Genomic DNA, 26,748 nt, shown 5'->3' on the forward strand with positions numbered 1-26,748 from the left:
AGGGAAGGGGGGGGTTCTCTATGCTTGTACCCTGCAGAGCCACTCTCTCCTGGGGTAAGGATGACAGGAAGTCAGCCAGATGGCGCGGAGCAGGTCTGCAGCATGTGACCTCCTCTCTGGAGAGGCAGGAAACGAGGAGGAGAATAGGGCGGAGTGAAGAGGAGGTGGAGGAGGCAGCATAAGATTAAGAAAAGGAGGTGAGGAGATGTAACAAAGATGCTGTGCCAAATCATCCTCTCATATATATCAGTGTTAGCATTTGAGCATAGTAGCATCAGGAGCTTGTGAGTTGCACAATATATAATATTGTAATATAGAAATCAATAATATTTTAATAGATTTAGGCTGTTTTTTTATTACTGAATGATGCTGCAGTTTTATTCAGCACAGAGCCAGTTCTCTTAAGCATAAAATAAACAAGTTCATACTAGTTGTAAATGCTTTGTAGCCAAAGCCTTGCATCACCTATTCTTCTGTACACTATGGCAAAATGTATAAGTTAAGTTTGATTCTCCAGAATCAACATTACAAAGTCATTTTTCATTTTGACTTTTATTATTGTTATAAGTATCTATGAGGACATTTTGACAAGTCAAAATTACAGTTAACAATTATATGTAATTCAGTTTTGACCAGTCACAATTATAGCTACAGATATCTCAATCTTCATTCATGAGTAACCAAAATTCTTGTGCTTGAGGCTGCTCCTGCAATGCTTCCCATTGGAAACGGTGGCGGTTGCTGCTCCAGATAAGATAGCTGTTAATAAGATAGTTAGAAAATGCCATGAGATAGACAAAGCCTTATCATCTAGGAATTTGTGGGAAGTGAGAACTTCATCCATTAGATAGTTGTGGTAGACGTTTGCAGCATAGTGCACATACTTTATCTCCAGAAACACTTGAGAACTTAATATGAAGTCTGGATGATTTCCAAACTGATCACTCATTCTGGAGTAAAGAAACATGTGCCAGCAGCAACAGAAATGCTCAAACTTTTGAGAATGTTGAATGTTTAAACAGATTCTCCTCAGTTTGTGTCTCCCATCTCTCATTTTCTGCAGCTTACAATGTTACAATGTTACCCTGAAATGGTCGTTACCATTTTTGAGTCATGTTGCGTTGCTGTTGTACGCTTCACAGACCAAATTGTGTGCAAGTTACATAAAGGCTTAAGCTAATTAATTGTAACTAATATTATACCGAGTAGAGACCGTTTGTAAGGTCATGCTATTGTTACTACTGAATTTGTGGTATTTTGAAATCCCTAGTGGTCATTGTTATTTTAAACTGTCATTCTTATCTTCATACCCAAAATTAAACATATTCAGTTTTAATATTTAACAGCACAGTTTGACTTATAGAACTCTATAAAGGTCCCAGAACTATTTTAAAACAATTGTTGCAGTAGATTCTATATGTGCTAATAAGTCCCATGAAAATGGGCACTGTGTCTGTGAAGGTTCTCAGTCATCCAGGTCATTGTAGTCAAAGGAGCTTGCAAAGAAAAGCGTCTGGACTTCTTTAAGTCAACTCTGGTTTATTACAGCTAACGTACCATCTGCTTCCCAGGGTGGCTCCTCCTTACAGTGGGCACTGTAATTATTTTAGTCAGTTGTTCATCTTTCATCATTATCTTGGTATCATAAACAGTCATTAACGCAGTAAATATTTATTAATATACATAATCAAATGGTCTCAAAATGCACAAGTAAATAACTAAGAATTGATTAAAACTATAGATGTTTGCAGAAAGTATATAAAATATGTGAATCTCTGTGTATGTAAGCTGAAATAGTACTTTTATAAGTACTCTAAACTTTTCATTTGAAAACACAGTGTATCGCCTTGAGGTAACTATTGTTGTGATATTTATTTTAAGTGTTGCACAGGAATTTAGAATCTGTGAGCTCAAAATCTATGAATTTGATTGCAAATTGTATATGTGACTGCACATACAGATAACAGAAACAATACTGGAACTTTTATTATTGCTTTTTTAAAAAAAAAAAAAGGGAAATAATGCTGTTTTTGCTACATCAACTTACACAGAAATGTAAAAATCCTCGGTGCTGTTCGCACAGGGGAAAAATTTAGGAAACAAATATACTATAACTCAAACATCAAAAGCTAATTTGCATCTGCTGTGCAGTTTTCTAAATTCAATCCTTTCCAGAGTCTGTACGGCAAAAACTGCCAGTTTGGTGACCTGAAAAAGACACAACTTAATTTCACCCAGCTGGAAGTCACATCACAAGTTAACAGCTCCAATTTGGTATTGATATCCGGAGTGTAAAAGGAAAAATAAATTGACAAATTTCTCCACTTATTATTATTAACATTCCCATGCACTCACAGATTTGCTCATCACATTGCACAAACTTCCATTTCATGCACAACTCCCAGTCTGCCCCAAACCAACCCCGCCCCCCTCCCTGTGTTCCCCTCCTGCTTGGGGTTGCCTTTGATCTAAATTTGGCCTCAGCAGAAGATGTACACAGTCATTTTCATATGGAGGCTTTGAACACACTGATGGAGGGCCCGTTGCCGCTGCGTTCACTTTTATCCTCCGAGCCTTTTTCCCTCGGAACCCTGTGAGCATATGGCGAACACCCCTCACCGGAGTTTCTTACAACAGGAGGGGCCGCCCACTCTTAGCATCTCCTATTCCCCGGGTCCTTCCATCACCCTGGGTTTAGAGATGTTGGGAATTAGTTACACTAGTAGAGCTTTAGCAGACGACGCTTACGAGGCAAAGTTAACAGACACAAGAGGCTTTTAAAAATCCAAATGTCAGTGAACCTGAGAAATGAGCAACATAAAGATAAATGTGGTAAATTGATATCTTGATCTCACCCACCTGCTCCTCTTTCCTCTGAATGAGTTTCTGTGTAGGCGGCCATCCAAGCGAACCAACAGATGATGCATAAGTTACAATATTAAATATCTTCAATATAAGATTGGAAAACTAGATTTGCCTATCACATTTTTCATTTCTGTAAATGTGTTCTGGGACATGAAGATCACCTTTCTCACTCTGTTCTTTCACTTTGCTGAAACAGAAACCTGCCCATTGTTTGCTGACACAGAGCTCCAGTCTTTTGGTCTACTCGTCTCGAACCGAGTAGCCGTCATTTGCTGCCAAAATGTCCGTCAAGAGACAACGACCAAAGCAGATCTGCTGTATCACAGGCTTGTCGTCAAAAGCTCGGGCTGAATGAATAGCTTTTGAAAAACGATGTTCCCTTGATGCTCTCGGAGAGCTCAGTCAAAGATTTGTTTCTCCGACGAGGGCATGTGTGGTAGGACAAAGATTTTATTGTCACCACAAAGCACTAATGAAAATTTGGGGTTTAATTGGGAGAAAGAAAGAGAGCAGCGCATTCCTACGAAAATAGTCAGAGAAATTAAATGATTACTTTATAGCTCTTTAAGGGTTTCTTGGTGAGATTTTTATCAATGCTGCAGGCACTTTATGGTGTTTTTGGACTGAAATTCACAAATATTAACAGATTAAACAATAAAATAGCAATTGCATTTGTAATTACAATTAAAATGTAATTAGCACTGCCTAGACAGTCATTTTATATACTTGGTTTCTGGGGACAATGATTTTCATCTTTCAATTGTTGCATCCAGTCCTTGCGAGAGCTGTTACACTCAAAGTCTGCGAATAAAAATACATGTGTTCTCCGGAAGGGATACTGCATTTATCTCATTACCATTTCTTAAATGTTTACAGCCATTGTCTTCCTTTACAGTGCAAACACCATGCTGCCGGGGTTGTTTTCCTGCTTTTATCTTAAATACATTCTTTCCAGATTGTTCAGCCCTAGAAACCGGTAATTACCATATATTATCACCTCCACAAGCTCCACCACTAGGGTTGCCATGTTTGAGGTAATTATATCACTCCCAAGTTGTCTGTATAATCACTTAACAGAAGAAGCAGCCCTGTATTTGTGAGAGCTTTGACACAAACATGGAAATGTTTAAAAAATGTTCCTTAAGCCTTAGGGGGTGCACAGAATATCTGAATATTTGAAATTCGTCCGGGCATCATTGCACTGATTCCTGTTCTCAGTTTGTCCTGAGGACATTAACAACGTGCTCAGTGGAGAAAAAAAGTCCTTGACCAGAACAAAAGGATTGTATTGAGGAGATATACAGACACGGGCAATAATATGAGCAACTGAGATTAGCTGGGAGGATAGGTTTATTTACTTTAACACAATTTAGTTTCAATTTAGAACTTATGTTTAGTTACAAATTCTAAATAGAAAATTTTGCCTTATTACAAAATCTTTGGGGCAAATGAGCTGTCAAATGTAATGACACTAGAATTGGAAGATAAATTGCTTAATCAACTAAAGAGCAGCTTGGGAGTTTAAAGGTTTAGTTCACCTACATGAATTATGTCTGTTCTTTTGAACAGTTTGTACCCACTGACACCACTGTTTCATTGAGGTGGAAGTAGAATTTTGGGAGGCAGATACTTCACAATGTGACCAAATAAAAAACAAAAGTCTTGTGGGTCAGGACATGTTTTATACTTAGATGGTTCTTAGTTTAAAAGAATGACTTTTAATTTGACTTGAAATTCTGATGCATTTTCTTGGTTATCTTTTTTCATTTGCATCACTGGAAGGCTTCTATACTTTTACATGCAAGATGTGATGTTCAGCAGCAAATGTTTTTCAAACACAGTCTTGGACTGAAGCTCTAGCGTCTCTCTATATATCTATACTTATAACTTAACCTCACTCCTACCCCAGGCCCATTTGAGGGTTGGAGATTGTAAACAGCACACCCATGTTGAGACACATCAGACGTTTTCTGTGCACCACAGACATCATTATCATTCCGGCGCTTATTTCAGCTGACTGTGATATTGTGCTGCGTTTCCGTGTTTGGTGTTGTCTGTTTCCATCGCGCCAGCTGTTGGGTTATTTATAACTGTGGTTGCTGATCTAAATGAGATAGTAATTAGGTAGCAATGCTTTTGAGGAGACATCCATGCCTTCTCATCCATCCCTCCTTCCCTCCCTCCTTTCCTTCCACCCACCCTCCTCTCCATTCCTCTGTTTTGCCCTCACTCTTACTCTCTCCCTGCTGTCCCCAAGCATTCCAGGAGACAAGCGGGAGATAAAGGGGAGACTTGACTTCACTGAATAATTGAAGGGGTTTTTACAAGTGTAACAGCTCACTGTCTGACCCCATAAAGGCACCGCACAGGGCCTTATCAGAGCTTAACAGAAATGCTCACATGCACATCCACACAAATACACATTTGATGTCACAAGGCCACAGGCAGAGCCAAAAAAAAGAACCATTTTTGACTGGCTGTAGCAAGCAGCATCATACTGTTAACATGCCACTGACATGCTAAAACATCACCTTATACCTCTCCAAAGAGAAGAATAGACATGAGCTACTCTTGTGGTTTCAACAGACATCAGACCATCCCATCCCCCAATCTCCCTGTCATTACAAAAGAAGGCAGAAACATGCCTGTAAGCTGCATTCCCCCTACCCTTCCCAAGTGAGCGCCCCTTTACCTCATGCTAATTTACAACTTTCAAAGCTTGTAAACTTTATCTAATTATACACAAGTCGATAGACTCCCTCACCCAGCTTTTTGGCAGGTTGCAGTGTTAATTTATGAAAAACAAATCTGAAATATGCAGATGTCTTTTGTTTGAAGCAGCTGTTTGGTCCTGTTGCCAGGTTTCAATCAGGTCGTCTCTAGGGATCCCTGCGTTGTGCGATCTGTGGCCAAGGCCCCCGTTTGATGTCTGACAGGGACGGAGAGATGAGGCATAAGTGCGTGTGCTCACCCGCATCTACAATAACTGTACATGGTGTCCACACACTTAAACAGCATGCCATAATAAAATATTATAGCATATTTCTGGTCTTTTATGAAATAAAGTGTGGGACTAAATCAAAAATACGTCTTTCTTGAAACAGTTTTGTGATGAAAGGAAACTGCTACAAACATCAAGTGGCTGCAATGAAACACGTCTTTGTAAGTGTTTTTTTTATAATTCACGTTCAAACTGCTATCATGCAAGTTGAGGTGTCTTTTTTGACTCTCGCCTGTATCTTCAGCGGACCCAGCAAAGTAGAATGTTTTCATTTTTACTTCAAAGTATGAAAAGTCCCGTTTGTTTTCTAATCTGAATTAGAGGATGTGTTTCAAAGCTGAAGAAACAGAGAGATGCAAAAGATGCTAAATTTTAACCATCGGGATGCCATGGGACATTTACATCGACCGTGTTCTGACAAACGCTGTCAGACGAATTCATTGCTAATTTATGGCGCTCATTAAGTGACGCGGAACACACACAAAAAAAAAAATCGGCGCAATTATCATTTATCTTGATATATTATTTACTAGGGATCATTTTCCTGCTTGGTTGGGGACTCGGGTGAGAGAGATAGAGGGGAGGAGGAATGAGAGGAAGGGGGCGAGGGAGGGAGGACCACAGGGGTTTGGAGACAGCTGGCATGAGACAGGCAGAGAGAAATATGGAAGACAAGAAAGACAGTGTGATGAGGGTGTTTGATGTGATTAAATGTTATTCAAGGTTTTTTATATAAAAATTTTATAAAAAACCTGAATTTGATGTGTGCCTCACTCTCTTACCACTGAGTCCATACGTGCAAATAAAATGCTTTGTTAGCACACAATCTGATGCCTAAATATGGGCTTGTGTTGCATATGATCATCATTCACTTGTTTTAGGTGCATTGTCCAATGCAGCTCATACAGCAGCGATCACACAATGCAACAAAATGTCCTGAATATGAATTAGGCCGATATGATTGGTACTATGTTTAATAGTTTAATCTGAATTATTTATTACTGCATTCATTTTGACACAGTTTTAATTACTAGGTACAGCCAATATTGGCAGCCTAATGGGAGTTTGATGTGGAAGCACATCAGCTGACTTGCTTTACAACTAGCCCTTTCTACTAAACAGAGCTAAAGGTTTTGGTGTCTCATTTAAGTATAATCCGACAAACAGTTAGAACCACATTTTGGATATCATAGGTAATAACAACTGTGTGGCTTACATCTTTCTGTAGATGTAGATATTTTCATTTGTAAAGATGCATGCCACAAACAAGTAAAAATTGTGAACTGAGATAAAAACGTAGATTTTTTTTCCCATGTCAGCACTCATTCGAAACAATGCTTTCTGTTAAACTCTTGTCAATTCTTTGTTTACTTTTTTTGGTTTCTCTTAATTTCAGTGAAGATATTTTAAAGACAAAGATAATGTAAAAGATCCCCCACAAATGATAAATGGTCCGCACTCATGTGGCATCTTATAAATTTTGCAGTACTATAAACTGCTTCATGCTGTTGCCATTTACTTATTTACCCAGATTTTAGTAATAGAATACAGTAAACAGTCACAGTAAATGGTAACATGTACATCAGTTAATTGCCTCTGAAAATGACCAGTGCAGATGAGAAAGTGGCTGTCTTTTAAAGTTTAAGTTGTGTTTCACAGGACTGTGAAAACCTAACTACACCCTGTGATTCAATAGGTTTTATAACCACTTGTAGCAGATTAACTGGATTATATGTATGACTATCAGTTTCTGACATTACTTCAGTCCTCTGAGGTTTACGGTTTATATTTTGTTGCTTAGTTGCTGGTGTGCTTGGGAACATTGACGTCTGGCATGACCCAATTTCAGCCACTTTAGCTGTTGGACGAACATCGTCACATTTGCCTGTTGAATATTTGTATACTGTGGAGTTCACGGTTGACTCAATGACTGCAAGTTGTCCAGGACCCGTGAAAGAAAAGCAAGCCCAAATCACCATTGCACCACCATTGTGCTTGGTATGAGGTGTCTGTGTTAAGATGTTAAGATGTGTTTGTTTTTCATGCTGAGCATTATGGCCAAATATCTCCATGTTTCTGGGAGATGTCCACTACTGGGAAGACTGGTATTTTGTTAACACACAACGTTATGCTCCAGACCAGCAAAACTGCTAAAACGTATGCTTTTATATAGGTGGGCACCAATGACAGTCATCGGTGGTCATGCCTGTTATTGATTAGGTAACCAAGTGAATTTGAGCAGTGTGTAATTTCTGCAGTGTGTAATAGCTGTAGATTGTGATGGGCATCACTGTCATATACTACAATTTAGTGTAATCTGCTATTGGAGTAGCATGTAGTTTCATACTTTAGTGCAAATGAGAATGATCAAATCTTCATACAACAGTTGAGAAATTGTCCCAATTTTTCTTTGATGCAACGACGTCAGAGCTGGTTGTTAGTCATATAAATGCCGCTCAATTCTCACTATAATTAAGTTAATGAATGTTGTGCATCCCCGCCTTGTTTTCTTTCTCCACCATTTTACATTCTTCGCTTCCTCTCTAATGCCATGTTTTTTTCCATCTGTGTTTCTGCATATTATCCAGCTTGCCTCCTCTAAGTCAGTCTTGACTGCTGTTCTTTTCCATCCCTTTTTTCTGGAGGTCTGTTCAGTTATTGTCTGCAACTTTTTTCTATACTTCCTTTTGATTTCTGTTCCACCCTTTTCCTCTTTCTGCATCTCCCAAGTTTTTACCCCCTTTGTGTCTTGGTGACAGATGCCTAATTGAATGATGAATGTCCTTTTATTATGCTCTAATTGAACTGCTGTGTTTTTTTTTCGTTGTTGTTTTTTGGATTGGCTAGTACTCATGCAGCTGGGCTTGTCTGATTGGACAAGCACATCGTTGCGAGGGTTCGGGGGCATGGTGTTGGTTGGGTTTCCACTACTGCCGGTGAGTGGTGGCTGGTGGGAGGGGCAGTGTTACTCTCCATCTGTCTCCTCACACACACTTACACAAACACACACTAATAATAGTGATGAGCAACCTACACACACCCTCACTTCATCCTGCATTCTCACCTCTCACACAAGGGAATGATGTGGGTGTGACAGACTGCACACACTCCTTTGAATCTTAATAAATTATGCAAATGCCCACTGTTCAAGGGCCAAATATTAATTATGAGCATTTTTCTGTATTTTACTGTCTCCACTATGCCCTTGTGATCTTGTCTTTGTACTTTTGTTTAGGTTGATGTTACTCAGCACAACCCCCAATTCAAACAGCACCCCCTAATGCTTCACCTCTTCTACCCAGGCAATGTCACACATGCACTCAAACACAGACATGTATCTGATGTCACACACCAGCAAGGACACATACGTAGATTTACGCACATGTGACCAATGTCCAAACACGCATAGACATGCATTAAAAAGCACCAACATGCATACACACTGGTGGGTGTCCTGGACTGGCCCTGACCTGACAAGCAGGCGATGAAGATTAATGCGTCCTCTCTGAGTGACAGGCTGGGGAATTGAAGGGCAGAGGGCCTCGTTAATCAAAAGCCTGTCAGGTGCCATTCAGACCCTCTGAACAACCGCAGCTCCTCTAACACACATGCACACACACACCTAAAAGCCCCCACAAACATAAAGCTTCACAGAAGCAAACCTACACACATTCCTTGCCATTACAAACTTAGCTCTCTTACCTCCTTTCCCTACCGCATCCACTTTTCCACTCGACCAAGCCTGCGTTAAGCACAAGCAGACTTAATCATGCATTGCCAGAATTAAAACTCATTCCTCAGAGCCAAGCTGCCAGCATGAAAATAAGAAAATCAATCGGGCGCTTGGCAGGCCTGCCATGCTCAAAGACTACAGGTCTTTTCCGTATTCATTTGCAGAGGCCTCCAAGCTTAAGGGACTTGAGCAAGGCCGGGCTTTATGATCATTCATTATAAATTACCAATAACGCCAAGGACCAGAATCATTACTGACCAACCATTAATGATTAATATCTTAATTCTCCCAGAATTTCTTGTATTTAGAGCTGAGAAAAAATTCTTGGGAGGGGAGGACGTATCTGTATTATCTTTGGTTAAATGAGCCGACTTAATACAGATATTGTTTAAGTAGAAAATGGGAAACGTTGCAATGGTTTTTCAGTGTGGTTAAAAGCTTACGTCTAAATACTATGGTTTCTCTTACATTTCACCTATTAAATCCAACTCGGTAAATAAGGATAAGCTTCGAGACGGAATTTCACAGTAAATACAAATAGGAAAAAAACAATAGAAAATGAGCCTAAACAGAGACATAGTAACTGATGCATCTCCCTGGGACCATGTTTGCATAGTGAGGATGCAAGCTTGAAAAGTATTCCTCACGAAATCCAGGAGTTCAGAGAGGAAACAGTAGACTGGATGAAGCGAAGGGGAAAATTTATGAAACGGAAGCTGTATTCCAGGTAACATCAGAGATAGTCAAGCGGCTAATGTCTGTGAAGGTTCTCAGTCATCCAGGTCATCGTAGTCCAAGGAGCTTGGACAGAAAAGCGTCTGAACTTCTTTAAGTCAACTCTGGTTTATTACAGCTAACGTACCATCTGCTTCCCAGGGTGGCTCCTCATTAAATATGGAGGAAATAAATAACATATCTTAATAAAGTATCTCACTTCTGAAGTGCTGAACCTTAATGTGACCAGTCCTAGTAGAGGGGAGGACTAACACAAGTTTGACAGCTCTTTTTTAAGTTGCTTGAAGACGTTTCACCTCTCATCCGAGAAGCTTCTTCAGTTCTAAGGTCAAAAGGTGGAGAGTCCCAGATTTAAACCCAGTGGGAGTTTCCCCCCAAAGAGGGACAAAGGACCCCCTGATGATCCTCTACCTAATCACACGAGCCAAGGTGTGAAAATGGGTGTGGGTCACAATCAGCCAGGGTTTCAGGGAAGCTCATTGTGAAACCTGGCCCCACCCAATCATGTGATTTCCTGAGGTCAGATGGCCCAGGATGTGAGTGGGCGTTAAGGCGTCTGGGAAGGGATCTCAAAACTGGATTATAGATGGCAGAGAGTTGGTGTCGTAAACCACCACCTCTGTTCAAAGATGGTCGCTCACAGTGGACATAAATGGCTTATTTTACTCCTCTTTCAAACCATTGTCCTCTCTGTCCAAAATGTGAACATTGGCATCCTCGAAAGAGTGACCTTTGTTCTTTAGACCAGCGGTCCCCAACCTTTTTTGCGCCACGGACCGGTTTATGCCTGACAATATTTTCACGGACCGGCCTTTAAGGTGTTGCGGATAAATACAACAAAATAAAACTAGTACCAGTACCGAAAAAAGAAGACTTATTCATAACACACGCGAAAAGACCCAGGAAAACCGAGTTAACGATAAAAACGATAACAAAATAATGCTGAAAATGGATAAAAACCCTGAAAACCTCACGCCTGAGCCTCAACTCTCACGGCCCGGTACCAAACGACTCGCGGCCCGGTACCGGTCCGAGGCCCAGGGGTTGGGGGCCGCTGCTTTAGACCTTTGTCAAGCGGCTAATGCAGCATCAAGCTAATCTGGAGGTCATGCTGACTGATTAAGAAAGTTGATCATAAAGCGATAACTTGAGAGTCTATGGAATACCCAAATACAGACATTACGTTTACTTTTTTGGGGGTTGAGGGGACACAACTTGTTGAAAAACGCACTTGACCCTTCCCATGATAAAAAAAAAACCTGGAATTAAGTGGGCACTTGACCACTTGATTGTGGTCAAGTTCAGGAGCTACCAGGTGAAAGAGGAAGTGTTCTGGAGAGATGGCAGAAAAAAGTGCTTTGTAATGACGTTTGGTTCTATGTTGGCCATAAACCCGTTCTGAGGAAATGCAGTGAGCACTGATAGAAAAACAACAAAAGTTCCACAGCTCGTATCCTGCAAAGAATTGGGTCTTCTAGAAGTGCAAGTCTTCTATAGTCAGCTAGCTATGACAGAACCAAAATACTGCAGAGGCGACAACGGTCATGGCTTCTTAAGGGTCTTAAGTTGATGTGGTGAGGATGCTCTCTGCCTCAAAATATGAGGAGATCCAGCTCCTGCCCATTTGGCAGGTGACAGGGAGAAAGCGCAAGTGGCAGACCAAGAATCTGATGCAGCAGGCAATTCCAAAGTCTAAGAATCGTTACTGCTCACAATAAGCTTCAGGGATTCAAAAGGCAATCTTCCATTGCTGATGGGTTACAGTTGAATCCCAAATGCAGATAAGTTTTGTTTGATTACTGAGTGGCACACATCATCTTAGGTATCTCTCCACAAGGGTACCGTGAAGCTTTATAATTGTGTGTGGAAACTGCTGACTGGCAAGGTTCCCCAGGCACATTTTAAACCAGCCATGGGAATAAATCTGAACACTGAAAATGAATCTTTTACACCGAGATGTTCTGTCCAAAATTGTACCCTTTTCTATGTTTGAAATCCTTCCATTGAACACTGAAGCTTTAGTGGTAACCAATTTAGGAATCTATGAACAACAACTTAATACTGATCTACTCTTCCAATTTTCCATTTTATTCTAAGGAAATGTTGAGGGCAATATACTTTGATGAATACATGTTCAGTGGCCCTGATATCTGCTTGTAATATCCCACTGATTGGACATGTTGCTTCCTGAACACCGCCACAATTTCCGAGTGAATAGATGTAGCAAATAGTATCAATACTATGGAAAGGTTTTGTGGAGATGCGAAGTGAATGACAGTGGGATTTTATTTCTTTCTTTTTACTTTTCCCCTTTCTTCTCTTTAAACACCCACTCATGAACTTATTACCCTTTCTGTACATTTTATCTCTTCCAAAATGTACAAAGTTCCCATGTTTTGAACTGTCTATGGAGGACAGAGAATATGACACTATACTTGGTTCTGTTAATTTTCCTTGTAAACATAAACTGCTGTGTTAAAGTAAAGAACTAAGAAGAAAGTATAATGCGGCAGCAGTATGTAATTGTGCTCCAACAAATGTACCTATGCAGTCCTTACGATAAAACATTATATTCCTCAACATATTTATCTTTTTGTAAAAACCAAGCATTACATCCGTTCGTTCTTAGTCTTGACAAATGTTAAACAGTAATAAAGAAGAGGACTTTTCATCATTTTTCTTCCAGCAGTAAAACTAGGACCTTATTCTGTATCTCTTTACCTATTTCTGAATCATTCAGTGAGACTGCATTCGTTTTTGTAGCCTGCTTTTATTAGCTAATGGAACTTAATATTTCATTAGCTATAAATGGAAATCCAGCTTGTAATTAGTACTGTGTCAAAGATATATGGGCATTTATTTTCATTAGCCATCAGAGCAAGTCTTTTCATCTTCATTACAACCTCTTTGCATCGTTTTTCACTCTCTTATTATGCCTTTGTGTTTGTCATTCACTTGCTTGTTATGCATTGTGATGGGGATCCACAGTTTTGGGGCAGACAAACAAGCATGGCCACCTTCTACAGATCTTGACTGGTCCTAGAATAACACACTGGATTTATTCGAATCTCTGAAAGCACTGTTTCTAAAGGGCTCCTCCTTTTCAGCTTGTTTGATTCAGGGAAGGCAGTTGGTGGCTTCTCAGATTATTAGTGTTTCATAAGGACTGATGAAACCTATTGCCTTTTCCATTCTCAGAGATGAGCGAGGCGTTAAGCAAATTGTGTTCTGATCCCTCAGCATATAAGCTCTCCATCTAAATGACAGTCGTTAACGACAGACCAAGATCATTGACCTTTGGACACTCTGCTTACTGTAATATTATTCCAAATGTCATGCCCCCTTGTAACATAGTAGTTATGCCTGTAGATGGTGTTTTGACAAGAAAAATTACTAGACTGAATATTGGAAGTTTGAAGGCTTTTATATATGTATTTAAACTGATGCATGGTAACTGTTCTAATCTTTGTTACAAATATTCCATCAGTATAGTAGGTCTGTACAAGGTAAGCTTGTGCTATAACTTGTCCAGACAGTCTTCCATATTTTCAAAATGTCCTTTTTTACTTTCAAACTGTCGTGTGATTGTCAGGAGTTTATTGCCACTCATATCTGGAGGAACAGCGATGACAGTTTCCAGCCAAAGGCCTCAAGAGCGGGCATCATTGTAAGGCAGCCATTGCTCTTTACCATGGCAATTCATGGGGCCGCTATTTCCAGTTGTATTATCTTAATTGTCCTGGCAAGTATGTTCAGTGGTTATATTATCAATTTATGGCCCCTCTTGCCACCCCATTAATCCAGCCGTTAAAACACTGTAACCAGTGGTTCAAACTCTGTGAGAGGAACATAAACCTGTCCCAGGATTGCCTGTGGCACTGGAAGCGAGATAGTGATCCGACAGGAGGGAGGGGTACGATTTTTCTTAAACATTTTTCTTTAGATATCTTGTCATAGCTGGAGAAATTGGTCGGCATTAAATGATTGTATGTTGAAGTAGTGGCAATATAGGGAAGAATAATTTCTACATTTCAGTGTTGTCATTGCACTGGATAAGTTATCATTATTCATCATTCCTAATTAAGCAATGAGAATATATCTTTATGAGTTGTGAGACAAGGTTATGTAAGCACATTTTCTCTCTGAGCAAGTGATTTGCTCTAAAGCAAGTATGTCACAAACAGATTATTTGTCTTACTTTTGAGTGGCTCAAACAACAAAGCATTTTACCAGACAAAACAAATTATCTCTTGACTTATAACTTTGTATTTTCAGGACAGTAGTTTATTTACTTGCTTTATCAAACATTTAACTGTATATAAAGGAAGTTATTCCCATAAAACACCAGCAGTCATCCATTGAAATAAATAAAGTGTACTGTCTCTTTAGATAGCCACCTGTCTTGTCATGGTGAAAGTAATAGCTAAAGGCAAGGTGCATATTAGGCAACAATTAGAAGCTCCTAAAAAGACTGGTAAATTAAGGTTTAACCATTAAGATTTTACTGTTGTGATGGTAGAAGTAGATTCAGTTATATTACATTGACTGAATTTATATTATTTTATTTATTTTATATTCTTTACATATAGTACATCATTTTTTTTTCCATTTTCATACTTATCATTTATGCAGCCAATTTTGGGGCTCTTACTAAGAAATTTGACATTCAGCAGCATTGAACCATCGATCATTGATTCGTGAACAACCCACTCTACCTTCTGACCCCAAGAGTCTTGTGTATATTGAGATCATTGCTGATAGAAGTCATGGCTGCTGATGGTTAGAACTGTGAAAGAGACATACACTCTGCCTCTTGGTAATGTCATATGCCACGGGTTAAAGGTCCAATGCCTGATCCAATTATAGGCTTGTCATATACTGCACATGATCCAGACAGTTGTTCTCGCTCATACACTGCAAGTGAACTACAAGAAAAAAAACGATGCTTTAAAAAAACGGCAAGATAAGCGATTGCAGCACTCATTTTAGGCAGGGATTTTAATGTTCATATGCATTTATCTATTAGCATACGGGGCATTGTTGTGTTTAAGGTTATTTTTATGCTCTATTTTGTTATTTTTAATTTTTTGAAAGCTGTCTACCATGTGGTTAAAGAAATTGTTTTAATAAACTTTGGAGATACAAAGTTTTAGTGAAATGCACAAATTCTGAACATGTAGCCTTTATGGGAGCTGTTTGTGTGGGGGTGTGTGTGTCTGCATGTACTATCTATTTTGCTTCCATCTCGCTCCAACCTCTTCGCGTCTCCAGGCTGAAAACTGCACCAGCAGTAATTGCCTGACCTTTACGGCAGTGAGATAGTCTCATTAAGCCTGATGGATAATGATGGCGCCTCTCCATGCTACGTGAACTTCTGTGATAATGAAACAACAGAACAGCCCTGCTGCTCCACCCAGGGGGTCACGGGAGAAGGCTGATAACCCAGAGAGAGCAGCCCGTTGCTGGCTAACGACAAGACCCAGAACTCCCTGTAGTGTCACCCTTCTCCCGTGCGTCCACATGGGAGATGGTGGTGTCATGGTAATGTGCTGTTACTGTCTCTATTTTCACATTCCTTCCCTTTGATTTGAGACCTTGATATTCCTTGGTTGGTAAATCTTCCCAATGAGGAAGATAAGTCAGGGGGCAGTTAGGAACTAGGAGTTTATATGCAAATTAAAGAAGAAAACTGACATCACTTTGAACTGTAACATTTACCTGTGTCTAAGTATAGATGCAGTTTTACCAAATGGTGAGGTTAGCTTGTTGCCCTGGCCAGTCAAAATAATCCCAATTAAAAATATAAACTTGTTAAAGTAAGGTTTAAAAGGCCATCAAGGTATTTAGATGGCTTGAATAATTACATATAGGATTTAATTCATTGACGGGAAACAAAATATCACAGACATTGCTGTGTGATCGCTATGTGATGAAGAAGTAAGTCAGTGAGATGTCAAACACGGTGTGGCGGTGTATACAGTGGGACTCTTGAGAAGAGGTTTAGTATAAAGTGTAACTGAAAACATGGTGGTGTAAAAAGCTTTCGCTGTGATAGATGATCATCTATATTTGAAGTGTGTGAAGCTTGTTTTTCAATATTGGGCCTGTTGCACTCCACCGTCTGTACAAATCAGGGTTAAACTCTTGTTTGAGATTCATAATAAATTAGATAATTGTTTGTTCAAAAAATTATATGTAGTTTATTTGAATCAAGACTAATTTGAGTGATTTTAAACAACATAGCAGAGTTTTTGACCTTTAGTAAAGGAAATGGAAAAGAAACAGAAAACATGATTTGAAGTGGTTACTGCTGACACTAAATAACTATATCCTATTTCTCAAAAGCCATAAAGTATGTGTATGTCTTTTTTTGTCAGATGTCAGCAGGTGTCTTAGTGGAGACTTGAGTGTATAGTTCACTTTGGGGAAGGTTGATAGACTTTTTCTTTTTTTAGGCTTTGGTTTTGCAGTTGTGTCTGAAATGCATTATTGAAATATCAGAGCAAAACTATAATTGGCTTAATACTGCACATCAATCCTAACATATTTTTATATAAACCCAGCCCGGGGTGGCTGATTTTCATCAAATTAAAAACCGAGTCACAAATAGATCTGAAATAATACAATAATAGTTGTTTAGTATTCCAGTTTCATTCATTACTCCAGGCATGATATTTTTCATAAATTCATTCCTAAACTAATATCTCATTTATGAGTAACTCTAAAATGAAAGCTAGGATGTTACACTTTTATCTTGATAATGGTGTATAAAAACTCCATATCACAACTACCGCTCATTTTTATACTCTTAATTACCTTCACTACATTCTGTCCACCAATACACCAAAAGGCACCTCTGTAAATTTAATCTGAAGCTGCATTAATAGATAACTTATCTTAAGCATGACCTTAGCCAACTCATCAACTTGTTTTCTACTGCAAGGTCTTGCATTAGCACTTTTGTTATGGAAGCAGACACACAAACACTTGTTAAATATAGAGAAGCATAAATATTTTGTAAACTACTGTGCCCTGGTATTGATAAATACGATTTCGTCATCGAACAGGAGACCTTGGAAATGTAAAGTAAAATAAAATGGCAAAAAGGTGAAATTAAGAGAGAAACATGACTCTGTCATTCTGTTTGTACATAAATGGAGTCTAGTAAAAAGAATAGGCTTTTTTTAGACCGCACTGAGTGTTTTCAACAATTAATTTTCCCGGGAAAGTCTTAAGTTGCAATAAGGTGATGTTGTATCATATGGTAGGACAGGTCTTGAGAGATTTGGGTGACTGGGCTGGGGGTCGACCAGAGGGCAGAAGTCCCAGTCATGCAGCCAAAACCAGCAGGGGGTGCTGACACCCTGATAACCATGTGCTAACTCCTCTCCTTCTCTTCTCCTCTGAATGTGGTTGTTGTGCACAGTTTTTATCCAGAATGTGTGGATTTTGAAGCTTGGTGAACTTGGTGAGCATAAACTGCCTGCACTGTGTTTAGAAAGGACATGGGGCTCATTAATAAGTAGTTGGGGGCGGGGGGTGATAACTCAAAACATCAAGATGTGGAAAATATTAAAACAACACTTTACTTTACTACTTACTGGCAGATTCTCATTTTATTAGCTCACTGTGATTTTGATTCTTATTGATTTTCTTTTTCATTTTGTCTTATTGTGCGACAAAAAAGATACATTTATCTGTATCTGCTAAATGTTATGTGATACACATCTCTCAATAGTTGATTAATGAGATTAAAATAGAAATCAAGATATTCTGTACAAAATAATTATGTTAATAGGTTGAACAACCACATCGCATATCCACTTTTGAAATGTTTAATTACAAAATGATAATTATGAATCTGAAATGCCCTAATTATTAAAACGGTGTTGCCGTTCAACCAATAATCTTTTTAATTAATGTTGGAATTATTATACAGTTGAGGGTTCAGATAAGAAAACATGTCTGCAGTCTGAAGTATTTGAATCGAAGAGTTTTTTATAAATTTTAATAATGTATATTTTAATGATATATATATATAATTCAGCTCATCAAATGTATTACAGAAATAACTTGTACTGCTACATTTTTCTATCAAATTAAAATGACAAAAATACTGATAAGTTTGAATCTTTCTTGTGGTTTTGCCCTAAACTTTCTGCATTAAATATGTTGATTGAGTTGCACAGTAATGAATATTAAAACTCTTGGAAGTTTGCATTGACAAATAATAAAGCAAATTTATATTGTGCCATTATTCAAAATCAGACTTCCACGATAGTATAAATAAAAATGTGAAAATTACATTTTCAATCTCACTTTGTAATATTGAGCTTTGTCTAAACTCTTTTGAATTTGTAAAAAATAAATAAATGGTGCAATGTGGCAATATTCCATATGTAAGTAAACCCCTGAGTGAGGGCTCATTTAAACTGGAGATGATTTGTATTTATTATGCTAAATTCAATATTCTTAGTTAAATGTTAAGCTGTATGCATGTATGTAAACTCAACTGAGGCCTGTGAACCATGGCAGCTTCTGCATTAAGAGCTGTATTGAAAGACAAGTTGTGTTCATATTTAGCATAAAAAACCACATGAGCAATACAAATTAAGCTTACTAGCATTAAAATGAATAATAATCTATAGCAGATGAATAAAAAGATAGTTATCTTATATTTATTCTGCCAGTACTGCTTGCAAGAGATGCACTTGATTTCATTTTTGAGTTTTGTTCTCTACATTTTGTGATTGAATATATAAAACTATAAATCAAATTGATTGTGATAAACACCTCTGTTGTTGAAAGCACTTTCTCTACAATATTATCTAAAAAAAACAGTTTGACCTTTTTATTACATCAGATTTTTGTTTACACTACTATATTATGTTTTACTTTATTTAATCTGAAAATTAACAAATAATCTCAGTGAGATCCTCTCATGCCATTCACCCCGTTCTGTTCAAAAATATACTTTCATGTACTTACTAATTTTGAGGATCATATTAAATTTTCAGACGGAGATTTTCACAGCGGTGCTTTAACGCTGCATCATAGCATGAGCTCATGTAGTGCTGCTGTGAGGCACTGAGCTGTACAGTGAGTGCTGTGTGTTATGTGCCAGCTGTGGGAGTGGGTGGGCAGGCGGTGCTCGAGCCAAGCCAGGCAGGCTGGAGTGGATCAGCTTTGTGATACTGCAACCCCCCGGGCCTCACGCCCAAGGGAGGGGTCACAAGTTCAACTCCCCCGTCTGCTAGGAACACAGGAACCCTAGCCTCCCATTCATGTGTGTATGTGTTGGTAGTGTGTGTGTGTGACTAGGTAGCAATAAAGCCAAAATTAGTCTGACATATACAGTACCTGTGTATGGTATATTTGAATTCCACAACATTTTTTAACACATGATAAAAGGCAAAGACCTGTGATATACACTACTTTAATTATTTATTAAATACATTTCTGGCCTCGAGTCTCCAAGTCACTCGTCCTGTTTGTGTTTCACATCATCTCCAATCTGTTTCAACATGACCAGGGTGTGTACATCATCGCTCTGGTGAAATAGCTGTGTTACAAATGCCCCCTAGTTTCCCTCAGAGGACAGCATGTAAAACATTTCAGGACCTCTGTATATGTGTTCAGTCTCTCCTGAGGTGAAAGAAGTGGTGGAAATACTGTGAGACAGACTCTTTTCAAACTGTTGGATTTGACTCCCCGATGTGCGCTTATGGGTTCAAGGTTGTCATCTGTCATCTACGAACTGCCGCCATTTTGACTTTCACATGAGGTGCTAAAAGGAGATTTAGAGTGGGTAAGCCCTCTTTTGGACACATCCATTTGGGTAATCGTGATATTGTAACTTGAGAGAAACTCAAAGGGGAGTTGCATTACATGAGATACTGTGACAATGGAACAATGAAAGAGGTTATAAGCTAATCCATGTTGATCAACTGATAATGATTGCCTCCAACTTGTATGACTGCATCTTAGAATAATGGCAAGCCTGTGAAATTCACTGCTGGACAGAGTAGTTCAATGTGTCTCTTATGAAAAATTAGTTGGTTTTGTTTTTTTTTATCAGTGGTCTGGTTCATTTGTTCATTTGTTAGTTGAAGCAAGCTAATTTTTGTGGTTTCTGGCTTCATGGTCTGCCTGAGAACCTTTGATAAACTGCTCAGGTTCTCAACCCACAGCCTTTAAGTGAATGTATTTATAAGAAAATCATTATTACGTGCCGCTGTCACATGTGATTGGTAACTTGGTGTGATAAAAAATGTTGTCAATTTAATCATAGTCTAAAAACTTTACTGTTTGACCCACATTCGCCTTAGTATAGACATCTAGCATTAGTCAAATGTTGGGGTTTTTTTACCCTTGTGTCAGAATATGGATCTGACAGCTTCAACTATCCATTGCACACAACTCCTCCTCCTTTCAAAGGAAGCACCACGCTTAGCAGAGGCACCTCTGCAGTGATAGATATGCACAATACTTCACCAACCAGACCTTTGCAAATAGAATACCCTGCTGTGCTAAAGAAAACAATGTGTTTCTGAGGAGTAAAATACTATCCATCACCAAGTCCGTTAGGACTGCGAAAAGGGAGTGAAGGAGGAAAGACAGGAGGCTGGAGAGTGCTGTGGAGGGGTAAAGGGCTACCTGGTTTTCACATCAGAGGAGTTTAGGGGAAGGGGGATTGCGAGGCCTCAAAGGCTCACAAGCCATGAGTCTGGCATTAAAAGGACCTCACCATTCACACTGCTTCTCCTGTTGGTGAAACTCTAGCCTGGTTCAGGCACTGCCACAACAGAGCCAGCTTTAATCAATCATCAGCTGTGGCAGAGGTGACAGGAGGCATTCTAGGAGATTAATTGTAGTCTTTAATTCAAAGCCTGATGTAACCAAGGAATGGCTCTAGCGAGTGTGATTAGTATGTGGCACATGGGGGGTAGTAGTTTAAGGGTTAGAGAGCAGATAAGCTAATGGCCTGGAAACTTCTAATAAAATACAATTGCTTATTCAAGGGCTACATCAGTGGGTGATTTTTAAACCACGGCGTGTTTGGAATTAACATCTAGGTGATGTCGCTTTAACATCTCACCCTTCTTTATTCATTTGCAATTTATTAGATAAAAAGTTAATATATTAACTTGTTTCTGGATATGTATTCACATTGCAAATGATTTTTCATTTTGGTGCGCAGTGTGTCCAGGCTAAAGGCCAGCATTTGGGCAGAAGCCTCTATCTCTAATTCAGCTTAAATTCAGTATTGCCACACTTTGGTAAGCAAAGGGCTAAAGACATAGTAGAATAATTGCCAACTGGTTTGAATATCACGTTTGCAACTATTTTATCATAGCAGGTATGAGGCTGGGCTATTTGTACACTTGGACAAAACTATTGACTGACTTTTTTTTCTTTTTTATTAAACTTTCTTTAGCCTACTGTGCAGTCTTCTTCGTTCATTATTACCCACATCTAAAGACCTCTGTATGAATGACAGTACCTAGCCTTGTCTTCCTACGTTTGCCCTTAACGACCTCCCGTCTCATTTCCTGATGGACCGAACCACCCCCAAACCAAAAACATTACACTGAGGTGTTTTTTTTACACCGACCTGTGGGGACGGGCAAAGACACCTCAGTCATTACCCATGATAACTAATCTATTAATGTTGAATGATAGCCTCATTAAAAGGTTCAAATATAAGTCTAAGCTTATGTGTTAATGACATGTTAATGCTTCTGTCAATTATAAGCTGGGGTAATGACACCTGCAATGAGAAGATATCAGTGGTTGAAGTCAAACTTGTAATTCTATCCCTCGAGAGGTTAAGTGGAGCGTTGATCCCTCGGTGGCAAATGGAAGATGAATGTTTCACTATGGTTAAGAGTATTACACTCATCTAATAGTTGGGCAAAGTTAGAAGAAAATGAGAGTGAAGTTTCATGTAGTTGTTGGAATAGTTTCAAGAAAGAGAGCAGATTGGAGGTTTATGGAAATTAGGAATATGTCCTGATTTCATTGTTAAAAGATACAAAAGAGGCACTACTGAATTTGTTAAATTAGTTTTATAATGGTTCCTGTGTCGAGGGCAGCTTTGACAAATCACGAACCAGAGATGCTGGTTTAAAAGTTGTGGGCATTTAGCCTTTAAAAAAAGGGCAAAAGACTTTCTTGAGTTGCATTAAGGGAGATGTGGTCTTAGGGTGCAGTTCTTTTAGAGACTGCATACATTTTCTACTTTTTGTAGTTGCATATACATGCCCTGTGTAAAACAGTTGCCTAATTGACTCAGTTAAAGTAGAATAAAAATAGGGTGGCGACCTCCTTGTGAGTAGGCGAAACTGCTGGTTGCTCGGTGATTGCATTGTGATGAGCGTCTAACACCCTGAACCTCTGGGCGACCACTTTCAGTTGCAAACCTGTCTCCAAACAATTGAAGGCCAACTTGGACTGACCTCAGTCCTTTTCAGTCAGTTTGGTGAAAGTTTGACATCTAATTTAGACAGGCAGGCAGACGGCCAACCTGTTTCAGTCAGTCCAGTCTCATGAATGCAACTTTTCTGTAACAAGTCCCTTTGATTCGCAAGTGGCAAGTGGTGTATTTTTGTTAAATTCAACCAAATTCAGTTATATTATATTGAATTTCTGTATTTATTGTTGGTAACACATTTGCAATTTTCACCAGAATATCACAGTTAATCGCCATACTATCATAAAGAGATTGATGCAGTTGCCAGCTGGACCCCTTTCAGCCTCCAAGTGATTCAGAGAGATTTCATCTTATTGTAATTTTATCACCATCCTGATGCACCAGCTACTTTGAAGATGCCAGCTGACTGTGCGTGGTCGAAGACCTGATCCCGATCTTTGAGACGACCATTTTAAATGCATCAAATTCACTGCACATGTTTAAAATAATTTTAGTCACACTGCAGTCTTTAACCACTGTTTCCCTAGTTTGACAAACCAGATAACCTTACACTTTTTCTGTGTTTGTGCAGGTACAAAGCCAGTTCTGCCTAGGTGGCTTTTGAGAACCACTTAACATTTTGGCAGGTTAAAGAACTGATTGTTATGTAGTGGAAGTTGCAAGGAAATTATTCCAAACAGAATCTGGAATATGCATCTTTGAAATCATATTTTGGAGACCACATATTTGGTCTCCAATTTTGTGCCTAGTATTTTTCCGGCAAAGTGCTGTATCTAGCTTTTTGGCAACAACATCAGTCTTCTCTCAGTGGAAATTTATTGGACTCATTCTAGATTAAGCAACAGCAAGGTATCAGTAGAACAAAAAAAAAAGATACACGATTCAGCTACAGGTAAACTAGACATCCTAAGGGCAAAGCAAGCGAGTAAAGAAAAACTTTAGTCCACTGAACTTTCTGGGTGATATGCAAATTTTAATCACAAGATAATTGGATTTGGATTCAGATTTATGTAGGATGTTTAATCCTATCTGTAAAGGTATGACACCATCCTGGGCCTCCCTGATGCAGGCCTGTCTCCATGTCATATGGCGTTCATATCATCAGCCTGTGCCAGCTGTGCGATCAGTGGGATTGATCTGCTGGCAGCAGGACCATATTCATCAGTCTTCTCTCTTTCCTTCACTCTTTCTCTCTGACAGTCTTGCTCTTCTCTTATCCCTGTATCATTTAAGCCCCACCTCTCTGTCTCTATCCCTCTATCTTTCTCTCTACGTCTCTCATTGCTTTCTTTCTGGCCTGCAGACCATTTCAATGTGAAATCATGGTTAATGCTCCATGACAATCTGACACAACGCACAGTCCAGGCCCTACTCCATCTGGTTTCAATTTAATTTGGTCAGAGAAGTGGGGGTGTGTGGTGGTAGCGAAGGGATGGAGGGGTGAGATGAAGGGATGGAGTGCTGGGTACTGGTTGGAAGGGGGGGAGATGAAAGCTTGGCATGTTATTCTCCGCCGAATCGTCTCACCATCCTTCATTCTTCCCAAATTGCCCTCTCCCCTCCTCACATATAGTATTAACTCCCTCCCAAAAAGTTTAAAATGATAGCTGTTCGATCAAAGGTCTCCAAAAATATGTTAAAGATCTGTAAGGGGAAAGGGCCATGAGGTGGCTCATTAAAACCATTAGAAGAAGAGTGTATGTGTGTGTGTGTGTGAGATGGGGGTGTAGGGGTGGGTGGTGATGGATCAAACAGTGTTGAATGGACACAGAAGGGCTTTAGCCTTGGTGCAAAGAGTTAATGGGGACATCTTCTTGCAGTTTGGAAGATGGAAGAAATGAGACCATTACTAAACAGCGGACCTGTTAAGAGCAATTTTCCTAATTATAGGGAAGGATCCATGTGTCAGTTGCGACAGCAGACATGTCAACCTATCAGGTTGTGGAGACGGAAAGTGTTAACTCTTTAATGTGACTAACTAACAGCCTTTGCTTAGGCCAAGGCTTAATGACTTAATGGAAGTAATGATCTAAGGAAAGCCATATGCGTTAATGCTGAAGGGGCCACAGTAGTGGTGGCAGAGTTCAGTAGAACAGTGGATGATGGGTTCATTGTCTTTACAGAGCATGGCTGTGAAATCTAAATATTTTACCTTACTATAATTTGCTTAAACAGTTTATAGAACCCATGAAATTCTTCAACATAATTCCTGTTCAAGCAGGTTGTTGGACTGCAACATTAACAATGAAGGATAATAAAGTTTATACCAGTGTCTCAGTTGCACTATAAGGCAGTTTGACTTCACAGGCAGAAAAGCAGAATTGGACCAAAATTGTAACAACTTTCACGGCTGGTGGTTTAAATTTGTACCTTCAGTGGTAATGTTGCATAACCTTATGATTTTCACAGATTTGTTCTGATACTGAATTATTTTACATTTACAATGTGTGTACAATTTGGAGGTTCCATCTGAAGTTATGCTCACTAGTTAGTTTAGGTGATGGAAAACTAATTATTTATGTTTTGATACAAATGTGTGCTGTTGATTCATTTGTCATTTGGCAAACTCTAATTAATAATTCTCCAAAATAAATTGAATAAATATAAAGTACCTTTCTTTTGCACTTTCATTAATTCAAAGCAGCAGCAGTCTCCAGTATGGTCTGAGCTTAATATCAGAAACACCGTACCTACATTTTCTTTCTTAACCTACTGCATCTTTAATCAGGTTGCTAACCCCTATTTAATGAAACCTGTCAGTTAAAAACAGTGACAATATCATACAACATTATATAACTTTGCCACAGAGTAGTACATGTGATGATGTTGCATGTAGGCAAACTTCACACTAGACTTGATTTCTTTTTTCAAGATTTTTTGGCTTTTGACTTTCAAGTTAGTTTAAAATCTCTGTTTATATTTTCTTAACTATGATTGTGTAACTGAAACAAGGCTGTTTCAGTATTTAAAAATCTGAAAGTCTTTTGGTTTGTATCCTGTCATCGTGTTTGAGTGAACTTCAAACTCTTTTCTTTCTTTTCATTTTCTAATTTGAGTATTGCATGTGCTGAAATATGCCCTGTCCTTCAGTTCTTCATGTATACAGTCCATGAAAGGAAGCTGTTGCTCATTGGATTTGTTGGCCAAGACACAAACTCCCTAAACCTGCTACAGAGCAACGGCTGCTTCTGAAAGGCAAGCATGCAGCTGTGGCAACAGCACCTTGTTTCCTTATAGAGGTCAAGAATGCATGCATGTCTCTCCTTATCCCAGTGGAAAGAGATGGAATAGACCTCAGAGATCGAGGGTAACAGAGAAAGAAAGGGCAGGATTCCCACCTCATCCATCACTCTTCATGCAGGGTCTGCCTCTTCACCTCAGCCCAGATTTACACACCGCCTCTCATATATTGCTTTCTTTATGGACTGCTTTTCACAATAGTGAAGGGATCAGAGAACGCACCAGAAGAAATTAGTTCACGTCATCTCTCGTTTATGATGTGTTTAACTAGTAAGAGCTACTGAGAGGAGTCTGATTTGTGCAGCTCTATATTTCTACCCTGCCCATTTCTTCCACTTCAAGTCAAATACTCTCTGCCATTTTAATCTTAGGTTATCAGGTCAATAAAACACGGTGACCTCGGCTAATCATAAAGGAGTCGATGCAGGAGAGTAAGGATTGATTAAGTTTATAACTCGATTTGAACTGCATAGAGTCTCGACGATAAAAATTGGAATGAACACAAATCTAAAGCGAGGACTTAATCCAAAGAAAATCAAAATGTAAAGTAGACATTTTTAATAGCATCTGTTTTCATCATGAGAATGCGGTCTTTTGACTGGATGACTATTGATGTCTTTGATCCACAGCCTTGCATTTTCATGAGTTGTATGGTTGAAAGCACAAGTTGAAACTGGTGTTCAGCATCCTGTTAGGGCACATGACATTACCTCATCTTCTCCCCAGTTCTTATCAGATCCT

At 39.1% G+C, this 26,748-nt stretch overlaps 1 long non-coding RNA gene across 2 annotated transcripts in view; it reads left to right on the top strand.

Moving 5' to 3' along the window:
* Positions 1-26,748, top strand: part of LOC146505699 (uncharacterized) — a 97,228-nt gene that overhangs the window by 6,615 nt on the left and 63,865 nt on the right. The gene's annotated exons all lie outside the window — the stretch shown is intronic.

Source organism: Neolamprologus multifasciatus, chromosome 13 (genome assembly GCF_963576455.1).
Source record: "Neolamprologus multifasciatus chromosome 13, fNeoMul1.2, whole genome shotgun sequence".
NCBI lineage: Eukaryota > Metazoa > Chordata > Actinopteri > Cichliformes > Cichlidae > Neolamprologus > Neolamprologus multifasciatus.